At 38.7% G+C, this 17,079-nt stretch overlaps 1 long non-coding RNA gene across 1 annotated transcript; it reads right to left on the bottom strand.

Annotated features, from left to right (window-relative positions):
• Positions 1 to 10,974: 10,974 nt before the first annotated feature.
• Positions 10,975 to 13,148, bottom strand: LOC117796978. Its single transcript, XR_004621778.1, has 3 exons — positions 12,648 to 13,148; positions 11,378 to 11,457; positions 10,975 to 11,023 (listed from the first exon to the last, which is right to left on the bottom strand). It is a non-coding gene; the product is annotated as an uncharacterized LOC117796978 (long non-coding RNA).
• Positions 13,149 to 17,079: the final 3,931 nt, after the last annotated feature.

Genomic DNA, 17,079 nt, shown 5'->3' with positions numbered 1-17,079 from the left:
AAGGAGAGACAACGAATGACAGCGTGGTGTGAAAATGCCACTACAGGGGTGCTCAGGAGGACTGCACGTGTACAGGACTGGCTGAGCAGGGGCAGGGGGACCAGGGAACTCTCCAGGAGGATGGTCACAGCTGTGTCACTACAGGGGTGCTCAGGAGGACTGGGGGTGTGCAGGACTGGCCGAGCAGGGGCAGGGGGACAGGGAACTCNCAGGGGGACAGGGAACTCTCCAGGACGATGGTCACAGCTGCGTCACTACAGGGGTGCTCAGGAGGAGTGCACATGTGCAGGGCTGGTGGTGCAGGGGGCAGGGGGACCGGGAACTCTCCAGGACGATGGTCACAGCTGTGTCACTACAGGGGTGCTCAGGAGGACTGGGGGTATGCAGGGTCGGCCGAGCAGGGGCAGGGGGACCAGGAACACTCCAGGAGGATAGTCACAGTTATATCTTTGTGTGGTTACATGTGTCACTGTGACCGCGCATTGGCCAGACTGGAAAGGACAGGGCGGGAGAGGACGGTGTCACTCAAGAGTTGAACAGGCACCAGGAAAAAGCAACTGCTGTCCTGGCCTCAGACTTCAGCCAGCACCGTGGGATCACCCAGGTGCTCTCTGGCCCTCTGTTCCCCCTGTACTACCATCCGCCATGACAGCTCTGGGCAAAACTGTGTCACCAACCTCCCACCCTCTGCCTCACTCACCTCAGGCCTGGCCAGACGCAGACCACCAGGGAAGCCCACCATCCTTGCAGTGAGACGTACTGAATAAGAGCCGTGTATCCTAACCTGAGCTTGTGGTCCAAACAGGCCAGCTGTGGGTGATGCTTCAGCCTGGCCTTCCGCAATACACATTTTCCATGCACCCAGCAAGCCTGCTCCCTGCTTCCCACACGCACAACCTTGCTTACCTGTCCCCTGGCCTCTGCTCCCATTGTTTTCCTCCTAGAAATGCTCTCTCCCACACAACCTTCAACAGCCCTCTCTGTCTTTGCCTGCCCTTAGCTTGCCCACTGTTCAAGGCACAGCCAGAGCTTGCATGGGCTACACATAATAATTAGGTGTGCTTGACAGGTAAGTTTTGTGCAGGACTGTCAGGAGCCTTGAATGCTAATATAATTAAAGCAGAGCGAGCTCCTGGCGTTGAAGAACAAGCAAAGGTTTGGCTGCAGGGGAGAGACCTTAGAAGCATGGTCTTGTGGAATATGTGGCAAAGGTGGGGCAGGGAGCCCAGGGAAGCTATTCGAGACTACAGAACTCAATGATTCCAAGCAATGCCATAGGCATCCCAGATGTGGGTTCCAGCCTAGTCCTGATGCAAACGAACCACGTGGCCTTGGGTAGGTCACTTCCGGTGTCACAAACACACATCACATAGTATTTAATTCTTACAATTACTCTGGGATTATATGCTATTTTTATCTCCAGCTTACAAATAAAGAAACTGGGACTTTCGGATGTTACACTCTTTCTCTAACACCACACAGCTGCTAGGAGTTGGTAGCAGGGATCCATAGGCCACATCTGTAGTAAGAGTAGCACAGATGCCTGAAGTGCTCATCCATGGTATCTATCAGACACTAAACTTCAAGTGATGGCCCTGAACCAAAATGTGGAAATACCAATGGAGAGAAGACTGGGGCTCCACAGATGTTGAAATGGTAGGAAAAAGCCCTTTATCATTAGCAGCAATATATCTATGTGGACTGTACATGTTATAGAGCTCACTCACATCCATTATTCCAGAAAAATCTCCTGAGAGATTTGTGAGCAGAATTTAAATTCCCCGCTTTGCAAAAAGAGCAGAGGCACTTCTGGTAGGAGGGCAGTGCCACTCCCGCACAGCATCCCACAGTGCCTTTCCTGCTGCTATTAGTCAGGGCTCGTGGGGCTGCAGTGAGCTCAACCAGACCCTCCTCAGCTTAAGCAAAAAGGAAGGATGGCAGCATGATGGGGGTGGCAATGTCCCTGGACCTCAGCATCAACTGGGACTGGGACTCAGGAGACACCAAGAGTTTCCATTCCTGCTTAGGACATAGTCATGGGGAACTATCACTCTTACCCTTAAGATCAATAACAACAACAAAAGCCAGATACCCTACAAAATCATAGGTTTAAAAAGAAAATGATGGGGAGGAAAGAAAAAGAGAGAGGGAAGCAAACCATAAGGGACTCTTAACTATAGAGAGCAAACTGAGGGTTGATGGAGGGAGGTGGGGGGTGGCTAAATGGCTGGTGGGTATTAAGGAGGGCACGTATGATGAGCACCGCGTGTTGTATGTGAGTGACGAATCACTAAATTCTACTCCTGAAACCAATATTATGCTATATGTTAACTAACTAAAATTTAAACAAAAATTTGAAACAACAACAACCACGACAAAATGATGGTTTAGCCCATCGGAAAGCTGAGGTCACCAAGAAACCTATTAAGTTAAAATACAGAAAGTGATGGAGTCCTCTTGAAAGAAAAGGCAGCCCCATTATTTTACCATTGCAAGGGCCTCATGAAGAGGAGGAGGGTGCCGCAGCTATGGGTAGGAAGACTTTCTGAAGGCCAAACGGGCTGGTTTGACAATTTAGAATCTTCAGGAGCCCCAGATATATAGGAAGCCTACAGCCACCACACAGTTGTTTTCAACAGGCTTTCACTGAGTGCTCTCAAGAAAGACTGCAGGCAGAGCAACAGAGCTGAAAGACACTCCCTCTGAGGCACGGACAGTCACAAACTGCTGGGAACAAATGGGGACAAGAAAGGCAAACAGAAGGACTCCACAGGAACTCTGGCCATTACACTGGGTATGGGGCAGTGGTGGTCCCCAGAATGGGGACAAGTCAGGGAGCCAAGAGAATTGGTCAAGGGGGCAGGCAGCATTTGCTGAAGTGTGGGGGACAGTGGGAAGACCGAAGGGACTCTAAGACACTCAGAATCTTACAAGAAATAGAAGGCAGTGGCCTCTACAGCTGTCAGCTTCAACACAGGAAAGCCTCTTGACCCAGAATTTTCCCTGATAGTGGAACAAACAAACAGAAACTAAAATAACTATGATGACTATTTTAAGGAATCTAGTGGAAAGAAAGGACAACATGAACAGTGGGGAATTTTGGCATACAGTTGAAAACTTTTTTTTTTCCAATAAGACCCAAAAAAAAAAATGCTAGAAATAAAAGATACGTCAGAGAAGAAAAAAACCTTTCAATGGACTTACCAGCATGATACAGCAGAGGAAAGAATAGATAAACTCAAGATAAGTCAACAGAAAGTACTCAGATTGAAACACAAAAAGTAAAGAAGAAAAAATAGTGTTAAGATTTTTTTTAATGAATAATAATACGTCAAAAACAAGTGGGTTTATCCCAGAAATGCAGTTCACTTAACATTTGAAAGTCAATGTAAAACCCCATATTAATAAGCTGAAAGAGAAGAAAAAAGGTAATTTAAACAGACACAGGAAAGGTAATTAACAAAATTCAATCCATTCATAATCGGTAAAAGCTGTCAGCAAACTATGAACAGAAGGAAACTTTCTCAACCTGTGAAACCTGTAGTTGATATCATACTGAATGAAAGCTTTCTCTCCTAAAAGCAGAAACAAGACAAGGATGCCCATGATGTCCATTCTCACCACTTCTATTCAACAGTGAATTGGAGGACAGTGGAATAAGTGCAAAACAATAAATAAAAGGCATCCAAAATAGAAAGGAAAAAGTAAAAATGTCTTTGCTCACAAATGGCATGACCATCTATGTATACAATCCAATGATTAGTTTCAAGGAAACTAATAAGTAAGTTTAGCAACTTGCAAAAAAGAAGATTTTTTAAAATGTGTTTTTATAATGAACATTTTTATAAAGAATGATCAGGAATTAAAATTTTATTGCAATAACATTTATAATACCAAAAACATAAAATTCTGACAGATAAATATGACAAAATATTTGCTTTTTTGGCAAACAGTGCTGGAACAATTGGATATTCCTGGGGAGGGAGGGAATGAATATCAGACTAACCCTCACACCCTATATAAAAACTAACTCAAAATGGATCACAGACTTAAATGTAATGCATAAAACTTTTACCAAAAGTGGGGGAGAGAGAGAGAGAGGTTGGTGGGGAGGCAAACCATAAGAAACTCTTGACTGTGAAGAACAAACTAGGGGTTGATGGAGGAAGGTGGGTGGGGGATGGGCTAGGTGAGCGATGGGTACTGAGAAGGGCACTGGTGATGAGCACTGCGTGTTATATGTAGGCGATGAGTCACTAAATTCTACATCTGAGAGCAAAAAAAAAAAAAAAAAAAAAAAAAAAAAAAAAAAAAGGAAGAAACTTTGAGACCTAAGACAAGCAGGATTAGGCCTAGAATTCTTAGCCTTGACACAAAAAGCATGATTCATAAAAAGGAACATTGGTAAATTGAACACAATCAAAATTTTAAACTTTCACTCTGTCAAAGAGAATAGAAGGGCAAGCTACCAGCTGGGAGAAAATAATTTCAAACTACAAAATCAACAAAAGACTTGTATCTAGAATATCTCAAAATTCAAAAGCAAAAAAGTCAAACAACCCAACTTCTAAAAAGGTCAAAAAAATGTAAAAAAAATTTCACTAAAGAAGAGACACAGATGACAAATAAGCACATGAAAAGATGGTCAGTGTCGTTAGCCATCTGGGAAATACAAAGCAAAACCACAATGAAGTGTCACTGTACACTTATCAAAACAAGCAAAATAAAAGTTGTGTTAACACCAAATGCTGGTGAGGATGTGAAAAAACTGGATTGCTCATACATTTCTACTGGGAATGTAAAATGATACAATTACTCCAGAAAAGAATATGGCAGTTTCTTATAAAACTAAGTATGTCCCTGCTATATGGTCCAGAAATTTTTTTTCAAAATTTTTTTTCAGAAAGTCTCTGTTTATCACAGAGAAACAAAAACTTATACTCACCCAAAAACATGTGCATAAATATTCACAGCAGCTTTATTCCTAATGGCCCAAAACTAGGAATGAGTGAATGTTACTCAGCCCTCAATAGGAGCACAGCAGCTTGGATGGATCCGAGGGAATTATGCTAAGTGAAAAAACCCAACCTCAAATGGTAACATACAAATAATTTCACTTAGGGGCACCAGGGTGGCTCAGTCAGTTGAACATCCAACTCTTGATTTTGGCTCAGGTCATGATCTCAGGGTTCCGAGATTGAGCCCTGTGATGGACTCCACACTCAGTGAGGACTCTGCTCCCCCCCCCTTCCCCTGCCCATGCACTCTCTCTCTGAAATAATTAAATATTTTATTTATTTATTTATTTTATTTATTTATTTATATTTTAAAAAATATTTTTAAAAAATAATTTCACTTACATAACATTCTGGAAATGCTAAAATTATAGAAATGGAGATCATATTAAAGGTTATCAGGTTATCAGGGTTATCAGAGGGAGGAAGAAAGGTAGCTGTGGCTATAAAAGGATAGTGATCCTTATGATGAAACTCTTTTGTATCCTGACTGTGGTGCTAGTCACATGAATCTAGACATGTGATAAAATCACATAAAACTACACACACACGCACAAACACACACACAAATGAGGGCCTGGAAAACGTGAAATCTAAACAAGGCTGATGGGTTGTACTGATGTCAATTTCTTGGATGTGACATTGTAGTGCAATTATGTAAGATGTTCCCACTAGGGAAAATGGGTGAAGAGTATATGTGATCCCTCTGTATTATTTCTTAAGCTATGTGTGAATCTACAATTATCTTAAAACAAAAAATTTAAGGAACAACAACAACAAAACCTTATAAAACACAAGAGAAAATCCGTATGACCTTAGCTTAGGCAAAGATTTCTTAGATACAACATCAAAAGCATGATCCATAAGAAAACCAAATAATAAATTGGTCTTCATCAAAATTAAAAAAACTTCTGATCTTAAAAGACCTTGTTAAGAAGAATGGAAAAGAAACCACTGGCTGAAAAAAAATGTATTTGCAAACCATTATCTGAAAAAGAACTCAAATTCACATGTAGAAAGAACACTCAAAACTCAATTAACAAGGGCTCACAAGACTCATTTCTTAAAATGGGCAAAAGTTTGAACAGAAATTCTACCAAAGAAGATGTACAGATAGCAAATAAGCATGTGAATTAGAAGCTCAACATCATTAGTCATTAGGGAAATACAAACGAAAACCACAAGGAGTACCACCACACACCTAGTGGCATGGCTAAAATTGAAGGGGCATGAGGAAACATTTGGAGATGATGGAGTGATGGTTTTATGTATGCATATATATGTCAAAACTTACTAAATTTTAAATTTTATATCAAATTTTAATGTATACTTTATCAAATTTTAAATTTATGTTTCAAATATGTGTCATTTGTGCTAAGTGAAATAAGTCAGTCAGAAAAAGACAAATACCATATGATTTCACTCATATGTGGAATTTAAGAAACAAAACAGATGAACATACGGGAAGGGAAGGAAAAATAAAATGAGGCAAAAACTGAGAGGGAGGCAAACTATAAGAGATTCTTAACTCTAGGAAACAAACTGACGGTTGCTGGAGGGGTAGTGGGTGGGGGGATAGGGCAACTGAGTGATGGGCATTAAGGAGGACACTTGAAGTAATGAGCACTGGGTGTAATATGCAACTGATGAATGACTAAATTCTACCCCTGAAACTAATAATACAGTATATGTTAATTAAATTGAACTTAAATAAAAAATTAAAATGTGTCATTTATTATACATCAATTATTATTCAATAAAGCTGTTTTTTAAAAATGGAATAGACCCTCTGAAGTATGTGACACAATATCAGTCTAACCTATGTGTTATTGGAGTACAAGAAAAAGAATGGGACAGATGAAATATTCAAAGATATGATGGCCAAGATTTAACAAAATTAGTGAAATACAGCCACCCACAAATCCAACATGATCTATGAGACACAAGCAGATAAATGCAGAGAAGTCCACATTTAGTCACATTCTAGTCAAACTGCTAAAACCAAAAGATAACAAAATTGTGAAAGCAGCCAGAAAAAAAAAAAAAAGACATAATGCATGTACAGAACAGTGAGAAGAGAAAGACTGACATCTCATCAGAAGCAATGACAGCCAGAAGACAATGGAAGCACATCTTTAAGGAGATTAAAGACAAAGAATGTCAGCTTACAATTCCATATCCAGTGAAAATACTGTTCAAAGATGAAGGCAAAATAAAGATACTATCAGACAAAGGCTGAAAGATTTTGTCTCTAGTACAAAAATGTGAAAAGTCCTTTAGGGTAAAAAAGAAAGGATACCAGGGAAAAACTCAATTCTACAGGGAGAACTGAAACACCAGATATAGTAATATCTTTTTGAAAGACATACCATTGTGTCAGCTGGATCTTCCAGAAAGCAAATGACCAGATAGAGTTAGGAGTGCAAGAGGTTTATTGAGGTGATGTCTTTGAAAGATAGGAAGAGGGGTCAGAATTTGGCAGAGGAAGCCTTCAGACCACAATGTAAACTGAACATCTGAGAAAGGAATGGGACAGGGAGCAGGATTTGGCAGGAAGATCTTTTGAACTTTTAGCCGGTCTATTAGGGAGCTCCATAGCAAAGCAAACCCACCAGAGAAGGCATGCACCATGCTGGAATGGTCAAGTCCTGGCCAGCCCACCATGCTTATTCATTAGCTGCAGGCTGCCTAAGGAACCATGACCTCAGTTCTAAAGCTGAGGCAGGTCTTGGATGTTCTTTAACCAGAGGCTCTCAAATAACTGCACTTCTCACAGCTGAACAGTGTTTTCTTAAAGGCAGCTCTGAGCAGCACACCTAGTCCATGGATTTCTAAACTGTGTAAGTGAAAATAGCAGCATAACACGGGGATTTTAGTCTATAGTGAAGTAATGTATATGACAACAAAGGCACAGAGTATGGGAAGGTGACAATTAGAAATACCCTATATAAAGTTCTTATATTGCCCATGAAGTGACATATTATATTTTAAAGGTAAGACAGTGATAAGTTACATATGTATATGGTAGTCTCCAGAGCAGTGGCTCCAAAATGTTTGGTTTTAGGACCCCTTTAGACACTTAAAAATTATTGAAGACACCAAAGAATTTCTGTTTACATGGGTTAAGTCTATCACTACACATTAAAAATTAAGACTGAGAAAATTTTAAAATACTTACTTTAAATAATAATAAGCACATTACATGTTAAGTTAGATTTTATGAAAAATAACTATTTTTCAAAACAAAAAAATGGTGAAAGAGTGACACTGTTTTACATTTGTAAATCTCTCTTTAATGTCTGAACAAGTACATTCTCATACCTACTTCTTCAGTTTGTGGTGATAACATTTGTTTTCGTTGAAGTATATGATCGAAATCTAGCCTCATACCAATATGTAGCTGGAATGTGGGAGTTCTTTTTAAAGATAATTATGGGTATTCTACTTTGATACTATGCTGAAATTCAACAACTGGTAGTTTCTTAAAGGAATGCAATGTGGAATCTGAATACATATCAATAAATTCTCATATTGTTTACATTAAAATCCATTAGGCTAATAGTAATCAAAACAGTATGGTACTGGCACAAAAATGGACACATAAATCAATGGCATAGAATAGAAAACCCAGAAATAAACGCACACTTACATGGTCAATTAATCTAGACAAAAGAGGTAAGAATACTAAATGGGAAAAAAGTCTCTTCAATAAATGGTGTTGGGAAAACTGGACAGCTGCATGCAAAAGAATGAAACTGGACAACTTTCTCACACCACACACAAAAATAAACTCAAAATGGATTCAAGACATAGACATGAGACCCAAAACCAAAAAACCAGTAAAAGAAAATAGACAGAAATCTCTTAAACATCAGCCTTAGCAACATATTTATGGATATGTCTCCTCAAGCAAGGGAAACAAAAGCAAAATACACTATTAGGACTACACAAAAATAAAACACTTTTGCGCAGAAAAGGAAACCATCAACAAATCAAAAAGGCAAACTTCTGAAAGATATTTGTAAATGATATATCCCAAAGGGGTTAATATCCAAAATATATAAAGAATTCATACAACTCAACAACAAAAAAACAAACAAAGCCCGCACACAATCCAATCTTAAAATGGGTGGAGGACCTAAACTGACGTTTTTCCAGAGAAGATATACAGAAGGCCAACAGACACCTGAAAAGATGCTCACCATCACTTACCATCAGGGACATGCAGATCAGAACCATAATGAGCTATCACCTCCCACTGGTCAGAATGGCTAAAATCCAAAAGACAAAAAGCAATGTGTTGGTGAGGACGTGCAGAAAAAGGAACCCATGGGCACTGTTGATGGGAATGCAGACTGGTGCAGCCACTGTGGAAAACAGTATGTAAGTCCCTCAAAAAATTAAAAATAGAAATATCATACAATCTAGTAATTCCACTACTGTGTATTTACCCAAAGAAAATGAAAAGACTAATTTGAAAAATATACGCACCCCTATGTTTATCGCAACATGCTTTACAATAGCCAAGAAAAAGCAGCAGCCCAAGTGTCCACTGGTAGGTGACTGGATAAAGAAAATGTGGTATATAGACAATGGAATATTACTCAGCCATTAAAAAGAACGAGATGTTGCCATTTGCAATAACATGGATGGACCTAGAGGGTATTATGCTAAGTGAAATAAATCAGACAGAAGAAGACAAATACCTTATGATTTCACTAATATGTGAAATCTAAAAACCAAAACAAATGAACAAACATACAGACTTCTAAACACAGAGAAGAAACTGGTGGTTGCCAGAGGGGAAGGCAGAGGCGGGGCAAACAGATGAAGGGGATTAAGAGAGATTAACTTCCAGTTATAAAATACAGAGATGAAAAATCACAGAGATGAAAAGCACACCAGAGAGAGCACAGTCAATAATACTGTAATAACCTCGTAAGGTGACCAGTGGTGACTACATCTATCACGGTGAGGACTGAGTAATGTATAAATTGTCCAGTTAGTATGTTTTACACCTGAAACTAATACAACATTGTATGTCAATTATACTTCAATAATAATTTTAAAATCCATTAGCCTATTTTTACACATTGAATAGATCTTTTCCTCATACGTGTTTTTGTTACATCATGCATTGGTTATTTGGAAAATACTGGTTTACTGAGATAGGCAGGTCTTTCAAATGTTAACACATTTCATTATATAATATCAAAAAATATCATTAATATAACCACTGATCTAATAAGAAACATATCTAAATATTGAGAAAGTGCCAAACCCTCACACATTTACAAATTTCCACAATTCTTTTTTTAATCTCCATAATTCTAAATTTCACTTGAAAGCTCAAATTTTATCATTAGTGAAAAACGGTGTCAGAAATGACAGGCTTATCTTACTCATTTTTGAGAAAATGTCTGCCAAATACCCAGGTCTGTGTATTTACATTTTATCTGCCAGTAACTCTCTCAAGGAGAAATGGCTTCCCCGTGAAAAACAAATCAGTTACTTCAGTCACCAACACAAATAAGTGCTCCAAAATGCCTTCTGCTACGTCCCACTTTGTCACACAGAGTGTTGAAAAGTCATGTACTCGAGGGTCAAGTTTAAAATAGAATTAACAAATTTTACTTCATCAAGAGAAAACTTAAGCAACACTGGCTTCTTTAGAAAAAAACCCTTTGATTGTATGGCAGTAAATGACCACTAGTACAGTCTGGTGCCACTACCTTGATTCCTGCTAAATGGATCAATAGTTTTACTTACTGCTTTGTACCATCTGTGTGAAGGTTAACACATTTAAAAAGGCAAACAGCATCTGAAACATGCTATAAAAATAATAAATTATACGGGGCGCCTGGGTAGCACAGTCGTTAAGCGTCTGCCTTCGGCTCAGGGCGTGATCCCGGCGTTCTGGGATCGAGCCCCACATCGGGCTCTTCCGCTGGGAGCCTGCTTCTTCCTCTCCCACTCCCCTGCTGTGTTCCTTCTCGCTGGCTGTCTCTCTGTCACATAAATAAATTAAAAAATCTTTTAAAAAAATAATAATAAATTATAAAAATAATTTAACCTTTGGATTCTCTAAAGAATCTTGGGGCCCCCTAGGAGGTCCATGGACCATACTTTGAAAATTGCTGTTTGTCAAGTGATCACATAATGCGCCATCTTCTTAGTTATGGCTCTCCCAAATGTCAGTATTTGGAGATCTTTTCTCTGGGGCAGGTGTTTCTACAATCCCCTGCCTTTAAGGGATAGGAATGAGATGAGAATTCACCACCAACAGGAATTCTGTGAAAATAAAGGGGCTAAGGACTTCAATATTCAAACTCTTACCCAACATTCCAGCGTGTTACTCCTACCTCATGCCTAGAAGTCAGACCTCTCTGGTTCAATTTCTCCATAGAAGACACCTCCTGGGAAATTTCAGCTGTCTGCATGGCTGGAATAAAGAAACTCTAGATTGGACTATGCTGTGTTCATATTTAAACAATCTCTCCTCATTGCTGGCCAATCTTGCATGGTGTTTGGTACTTCCAATTCACCTACTTTCCTAGCCACAGCTCATGAACAACTCATATAATGAAAGGTCAGGATACACACGAATCTTCTGAATCAGGTCAGTGTGGATACTCCATCTCTGATGCCCCACTGGCCACCTTAACAGCCACGGCACGATCATCCTGTGCACACGGTCTCTATCCACACATAACCTTCCTCTGCTTTTCTCGACTTCGGGTCTGTGGTGCGTGCTAGAATGTGCCACCTAGATCCCTCTTCAGGAATGAAGAATCATTATCCCAGATGCTGGAGGTACAATTGGCAGGCAACCCTCAGTCCCAGACCATTTTGGAGATTGCCTTGGCTGCAGAAAGTCAGTTCATACAAGATGTATCACCTTCACAGAGTGGCCAGCATCCAATAATTGATCAACGTGTGAGTCTAAAACTCAATTCTCTGATCCCAAGTCAGGGCAACTCTGAAAGGCCATCTGAGTTCCACAGACCCTAATGCATGTGGCTGGGTGTAGTCATTGTTAAGCATCCCTACTCAATGTCTCTGCCCAGTCCTGCTTCCTTTCCTTCTCCCCAAATGTTGATCTTGAGAGTATAGTATAATACTTGCTCTGAAAACTAGTCTCTACCTCAGAGTCTGCTTTCTGGGGAATTCACCCAATCTGTGACTAGATCAAAATGCTGTCTTGGTTTTATTTGTAAGATCACTTCCATATCATTACTTCTTCCTTGGGCACCATTTGCAAATGTGCACATGGATGCAAAAAAGCAGAGTTCCAGTCTCAAGAGGTTATGGTACATTCCAGAATTACAGGGTAAAAAGAACAAGTAACTTCTTCATGCTTCACTTTACCTCTTCTGTGAAATGGATTTCCTGCCCAACCCAAAATAACTGTGTGAAAAGCATTAGAGTCCTATCTCTGCCTCTAACTAGTTATATGACCTCACATAAATCATCTCATCCCTCTTGGATTGATTCCTCATCTGTAATGATACCTACTGCTTATTGAACAAAATGCTGAGTGTTACATGCATAATTTTCTATCACCTACATGACCATGGTTGAGGTGCAAATTGTCATCATGATGCTGGATCTTAGGAAGGCAAAGTAGCTCACCTGAGATCACAAAGCTCTTAGTTGCTGTCTCTGAATTCCAGGCTGTTCCAAAGCCTGAGCTCTTAGCAATATCTTCTGCAATCTAAAACAGAGGAACAGTGCTATTAATGGCCCTTCTAGTGCTATGGTGCTATGTGTAAAGAGGGAAACGAGGGAAGGATTGTGGAATGACTTTGTGATTAGGAAAATGCTGGACAAGTGATACTAATATCTCAACATTGTTGAGAAGGGAAAGGATTTATTTGCTATGTTGATAAGAGAAAGGGTTGGCTTATTCCAGCAGGTCCTTGTAAAAGGAAACTTGCTACAAAAATGTTCAGTTCATCAAGACAGCTATCTGGAGCCAACATAGAGCCTGCTTGAGCATCTTTCCAGAACTGACTGCTGGGATGCTAATTTGCATTTAAACATTGTTTCTCCAAAACAACATCTTTCATAGTGCTAAGAATTAAGGTTCTTAGGAAGATGGGGATTCCAACATGGGGAAGTTAGGAGCTCAGTAAATCTTCTTCTCCAAAAATGAAACAAAACAATAAAACTGGATAAAAATTATCAAAAAACAATGATTTCAGGATCCTGAAAATTGACAAAAAGACAACAAACTTAGAATTTAGTCATGAAAAACTACTGAATGATGCAGTATGTGGCATTATTACTGGGACTGCTCCCACTCCCCAACCCAGCTGGGTCAGTTTCAGTCTTATAAGGGTGGGGCAAGCCCTGAAAACCAAAAGATTCACTGCGAGGGGAGACTTACTTTCTTTGGAGCAGAGTGCAAAAACAAACAAACAAACAAACAAAAGCCCCTACACCCAACAATGTTATCTGGAAGAGTAGCATCTAGCATCTAGGTAGCATAAAAAAGGGGGTGGGAACACCAGTAAACCAACTACCCTGGGGTTTCACTCCTGGCTAGGGAGAGCAAGGGACCAGAAGACTAGCCAGAAATTTAACAAGGATACAAATGGAGAACCTTAATGAGCTCTCCACATGCCCCAGGCTTACTGGAAGGCTGCAACGTCTGTAGGGGAGAAAAGGGGACTCAAATCATCCGTACATTCTTGGATGACTGTGAGAGGGTCCACACATGTGGAGACGTGAGAGGTTAAAAGAGAAAAAAAAGCTAAAGGAGACTTGAAAATTGCCTGAACCTTGAACACATTCCCCGAACTATGCATAGCTGTATCAGCAATGAGTGGGAACCTTATTGGCTCAAGGTGTTTGAACAGACCAATCTTTGGCTGACAACTAAGATATGCGGAAGCAGAAGCAACTTCTAGAAAGCCAGGGAAGAAAGCAAAGAAAGAAAAGAAAAGAAAAGAAAAGAGAAAAGAAAAGAAAAGAAAAGAGAAAAGAAAAGAAAAGAGAAAAGAAAAGAAAAGAAAAGAAAAAAAAAAAAAAAAAGAAAAGAAAAGAAGAAAAGAAAAAAGAAAAGAAAAGAAAAAAGAAAGAAAGAAAAAAGAAAAGAAAAGAAAAGAAAAAAGAAAAGAAAGAAAAAAAGAAAAGAAAAGAAAAGAAAAGAGAAAAGAAAAGAAAAGAGAAAAGAAAGAAAGAAAAAAGAAAAGAAAAGAAAAAAGAAAAGAAAGAAAAAAAGAAAAGAAAAGAAAAGAAAAGAGAAAAGAAAAGAAGAGAAAAGAAAAGAAAGAAAGAAAAAAGAAAAGAAAAGAAAAAAGAAGAAAAGAAAAAAGAAAAGAAAAAAAAGAAAGAAAGAAAAAAGAAAAGAAAAGAAAAGAAAAAAGAAAAGAAAGAAAAAAAGAAAAGAAAAGAAAAAAGAAAAGAAAGAAGAAAAGAAAAGAAAAGAAAAGAAAAGAAAAGAAAAGAAAGAAAAGAAAAGAAAAGAAAAGAAAAGAAAAGAAAAGAAAAGAAAAGAAAAGAAAAGAAAGAAAAGAAAAAAAAGAAGTGAGCACAGACAGCAGCAGCTGCACATTGTCAGGAAGACGAACACCACGGAATTAGTCCAGACTAGTTTACTAAACAAAAAACAATCAGCAACGACAATAACCCTCAGGGGAAAAAATAAGAATCCAGAGTACCTGCAAGATGTTGTCTAAAATGCCAACTTTTACACAAAAAAATCACAAGATATGTAAAGAAACAGTGTGAATCATACTTAGGAAATAAAGCAGTCAATAGAAACTATCTCTGACTAATCTCAGACAATGGAATTGGCAGACAACGATGTACAAGAAAACTATTTTAAATATATATATTTCAAAGAAATAAAGGAAACCACATCTAAATAACTAAAGGAATAAATGATCACAGTGCTCAGGTAGAAAATATCATTAAGAGAAAGAAATTATTTTTAAAAACACAGTGGAAATTCTGAGATGAAAAATTACAATAACTGAAATGAAAATTTTACCAGCAAGTCTCAAGAAAAGATTTGTGATGGTGAAAGAAAGAATAAGTAAACTCAAAGACAGCTCAATGGAAATCTTCCAATAAAACAAGCAGAGAGAAAATGATTTTTTCTTTTAAATGAACGGTGCCAGGGCACTGGGGTGGCTCAGCTGGTTGAGCATCAGCCTTTGGCTCAGGTCATCATCCCAGGGTCCTGGAATTGAGGCCCACCTTGCGCTCCCTGCTCAGTGGGGAGCCTGTTTCTCTCTCTCCATCTGCCCCCTCCCACTGCTTGTGTTCTCCCTCTCTCTCTCTTAAATAAATAAATCTTTTTTAAAAAATTAACAGTGACACAGAGAAGTGTGAAACAACATCAAGTGCACCAAAATATATGTAATGGAGCTCTAGAAGTGGAAGAAAACAGAGATGTACAGAAGATATATATTTGAAGAAATGATGGCCAAAACCTTCCCAATGTTCTGGGATCGAGTCCCACATCAGGCTCCTCTGATAGGAGCCTGCTTCTTCCTCTCCCACTCCCCCTGCCTGTGTTCCCTCTCTCGCTGGCTGTCTCTGTCAAAGAAATAAATAAAATCTTTTTTAAAAAATTAAAAAATATATAGTACCCCCCCAAAAAACAATACAACAGATCAATGAAACCAAGAGCTTGTTCTTTGAAAAAATTAATAAAATTGATAAACCTCTAGCCAGACCTATCAAAAAGAAAAGAGAAAGGACCCAAATAAATAAAATCACAAATGAGAGAGGAGAAATAACAACCAACACCACAAAAATACAAACAATCTTAAGAGACTATTATGAAAAACTATGTGCCAACAAATTGGACAACCTGGAAGAAATGGATAAATTCCTAGAAACATATAAACTACCAGCACTGAAACAGGAAGAAATAGAAAACTTGCACAGACCAATAACTAGCAAAGAATTGAATCAGTAATCAAAAACTCCCAACAAACAAAAGACCAGATGGCTACAAAGGTGAATTCTACCAAACATTTAAAGAAAAGTTAATACGTATTCTTCTCAAACTATTCCAAACAATAGAAAAGGAAGGAAAACTTCCAAATTCATTCTATGAAGCCAGCATTACCCTGATACCAAAACTATGCAAAGACACTACAAAAAAAGGTGGGGGGAGGACTTCAGGCCAATATCCTGATGAACACAGATGCAAAAATTCTCAATAAAATACTAGCAAACCAAATCCAACAATACATTAAAAAAAAATCATTCACCACAATCAAGTGGGATTTATTCCTGGGTTCCAAGGGTGGTTCAATATTTGCACATCAATCACGGTGATACACCAAATTAATAAAAGAAAGGATAAGAACCACAGTCCTTTCATCAGATGCAGAAAAAACATTTGACAAAGTACAACATCCATTCATGATAAAAACCCTCAGCAAAGTAGGTTTAGAGAAAACATACCTCAACATAATAAAGGCCATTTATGAAAAACCCACAGCTAATATTCTCAATGGGGGAATAACTGAGAGCTTTTCCTCTATGATAAGGAACAAGATAAGGATGTCCACTCTCACCACTGTTATTCAACATAGTGCTGGAAGTCCTAGTCACAGCAATCAGACAACGAAAAGAAATAAAAGACATACAAATCAACACAGAAGAAGTAAAACTTTCACTTTCATCATTGGCAGATGACATGATATTCTATATAGAAAACCCAAAAGACTCCACAAAAAAACTGCTAGAACTGATATACATATTCAGTACAGTCGCAGGATACAAAATCAATATACAGGAATCTGTTGCGTTTCTATAAACCAATAATGAAGCAGCAGAAAGAGAAATTAAAGAATTAAACCTATTTACAATTGCGCGCGCGCACACACACACACACACACACACACACACACACACACACACAATACCTAGGAATACACCTAACCAAAGAAGTGAAAGACCTGTGCTCTGAAAACTATAAAATGCTGATTAAAGAAATTGAAGAGGACACAAAGAAATGGAAAGCCATTCCAGGGGCAACTGGGTGGCTCAGTCAGTTAAGCATCCAACTCTTGATTTCGGCTCAGGTCATGATCTCAGG

The sequence above is a fragment of the Ailuropoda melanoleuca genome, chromosome 17, assembly GCF_002007445.2.
Source record: "Ailuropoda melanoleuca isolate Jingjing chromosome 17, ASM200744v2, whole genome shotgun sequence".
NCBI lineage: Eukaryota > Metazoa > Chordata > Mammalia > Carnivora > Ursidae > Ailuropoda > Ailuropoda melanoleuca.
This window is presented reverse-complemented; position numbering and strand designations above follow the sequence as displayed.